This window comes from Marmota marmota, unplaced genomic scaffold, assembly GCF_001458135.2.
Source record: "Marmota marmota marmota unplaced genomic scaffold, marMar, whole genome shotgun sequence".
Lineage (NCBI taxonomy): Eukaryota > Metazoa > Chordata > Mammalia > Rodentia > Sciuridae > Marmota > Marmota marmota.
The window spans coordinates 1-1,846 of record NW_026008954.1 but is presented as its reverse complement, the minus strand read 5'-3'; the positions used below and the strand labels follow the sequence as shown (position 1 = coordinate 1,846).

Sequence of the window (1,846 nt, the reverse complement as noted above, 5' to 3'; positions counted from 1 at the left end):
AAAAGCTCAGTTTTCTTCTTCCCACCATCTCTGACATATGAGATTCCTCAAACTTCAAGTTTGTTCTCCATAGCTTCACTAATGATGAAAAACAGAGAGCAAATAATTGAACTTAAGGACATCTGGGATTAAAAATACAAGTAAATGTTAACATGCAAGCAATGGTCCAAATACTCAGGATCATGTTAATGAGTTCAATTACTGTGTAAGAGACTTTCATTGATGAATAGGGCTCTAGGCATACCAAATTATCACACAAACCATTGCCTTTTGAGACTTTGGATACTTTTACAGTTTAATTTGCAAACAGAATTTTTATAACAAATTATTTTTTACCAAATCATATCTTGAAAACTGTTTATATATAGAAAACCCAGGGAATAAAGTGAACTGTTCATTGTGGAAGGCCTTAAATTACATTATTACAGTAGAAAATACAGGAGGTAGATGATAACTGAAAAGACTAATGCAACATTAGATTCAAATCTATAGCTCCTGTATCTACTTAAAACATGGTTTTAGAAACTAAACTCAACATTTCCAGTAACCATAGAAACAGTTAAAATAAAATTTGCCATGAAAGCCCTTATATCATGCTTGATATAGGGAGGTAGGAAGAGGTAAGAACCAGGACACATGAGACATGACATTTTATCTACAACTCCTGTTTGCTTTACTGAGGATGGAGTTTCAAAATTCAGTCACCTTCTTCAGCTTCAGACTCAGATTCTTCTTCAGCATTTTTGAGCCATTCAACAAACTTTTTCATTTATTCAAGGAAGACACTTTTCCCCTTTGCAACATGTGCATCTTTATACCACTTCAGAATTGGCTCTTCACTCAGGACTTCAGCTTTATAAAAAAGCACGACTATTTTCTGGAAGGCTTTCATGAAATGAATGTTGTCATAGCAATACTCCTGAATCTTCAGTAACAGAGTCAGCTCAGACTGACCTTGAGTAGTAAAGGCAGCAAGTAGAGGGCCCTATTGCTTCAAGTGCTTGATGGCTTCCTCTGCTACAAGCTCCTCTTTTTTGTTCCACTCCACGGTGCTCATTACATTTGACCAGACTATCCCAATGACAACTGGTTCTGGGATGTTGTTGCTTTTCATCTCTTCCTTGACATATAAAATTATATCCTTAAATGGATCACCACGGGACATCTGTTCTTGAAGTTCTTTCTGGAGCTCCTTGCAAGCTCCTATGGTCTGTTGATTCCGAACATACTCCGAAAGCTCTTTCAAGCCTGCATCAGTAAAATACTTTGTGAAGTGTTCAATGCTTTGCTTGCTGACAGGAAAAAGTTCCATCAGTCTGTTATCCATGCTGACTTTCCGAAGACTTGCAGCTACTGCATTGATGTCTTTTTCATTTATCCATGATTTAAAGAGTTTTACAGCAAAAGCTGCTGAAACTCCTTCTTTAACCAAATTCTCATTATAAAGGCTATTAAGAATGGATGCATTAAGTGTTCCATTAGCCAGAAGAACACCAGTCAACATTGCCAGCTTGTTCCTCTCCGACTCTGAAAAACCCTTTAAGAACAACAGCAGCTTTTTAACTTCATCTTCATAACCTTTCTCCAGGTATTTGTAGCGCCTGATTAACTTGTTAAAAAACTGAGCAAATGCTTGCATGGTCTCTAGGTCTTCTTGTGATGCAAACATGCAGACATGTGTACGCATCATGTCATCTGCCAGTGTACCACCTGGGGGCCAGCATTCCACCAGCCACCAGAATGTCAAAGAGTGTTTCTGCATATCGGCGATAGTCAAGTTTTGCTCCAGAGGCATCAAGAAACTTAGCTACTGCTTCCAAATCAGTACCAGTTTCAGTTAAGCCTT

The 1,846-nt window shown here is 38.0% G+C and overlaps 1 pseudogene; it reads right to left on the bottom strand.

Annotated features, from left to right (window-relative positions):
* Positions 1–579: 579 nt before the first annotated feature.
* LOC107134756 lies at positions 580–1,814 on the bottom strand (annotated as a pseudogene).
* Positions 1,815–1,846: the final 32 nt, after the last annotated feature.